Here is a 706-nt window from a genome sequence, read left to right as displayed (position 1 = left end):
TAAGCAAGGATTTCTAGGCAAGGGAAAAATGAGAAAGAAGAGATTTAGTTTTCTAGCAAACTCATAACCATTGCCTTTAACTGTAGGTGGGTGTTAATTGTCCAGGCAGCTTTTTCCAAGCCTGAAGCCTTCCAACAATGCTACCCAGCTGAGATTCCACTATCACAGCTGCACCAAAACCCGTTACCTTAGCTCGTGCTGCTTCTCAGAAGGCTGCTAGCTACGCCTGGGACCAGGCTCAAGAGAGGCACAACAGTGACTAGCCTCATTCCTCCTGGGGACATGTTGCCTTCCTTACCTCACACCTAGCTACCTCTCAAACTCTCCCTGCAGGAGGGCCTTCTCATCCCTCTTGGGGGCCACAGAACTCCCCTCACCCTACCCAGTAGTATATGCATACAAAGGTCATGGTGAAACTGGATCCAGGAGCAGCTGTCCTTTCCAGCTTTAAATACAGTGACACTCAAAAACAAACCAGTCTCTCTACTGAGTTTGCAGAGAATATGAAGACTATTTTGGGCAATCAGCTAAGGAAGGAATTTCTTAGGGGAAGAGAAATTGTACAATGTAGGAGAAAATTCATACAATGGACTCAGAAGCTTGGTAACAATTAACAGGATATTATAATTTTTATATGTGACATCACGTAAAAAGACAAGATCAGTGGAAAATTAAGTTTATTTCTGAATATACCACATTAAAACAT

Source organism: Nannospalax galili, unplaced genomic scaffold (genome assembly GCF_000622305.1).
Source record: "Nannospalax galili isolate Female #2095 unplaced genomic scaffold, S.galili_v1.0 scaffold700, whole genome shotgun sequence".
NCBI lineage: Eukaryota > Metazoa > Chordata > Mammalia > Rodentia > Spalacidae > Nannospalax > Nannospalax galili.
This window is presented reverse-complemented; position numbering follows the sequence as displayed.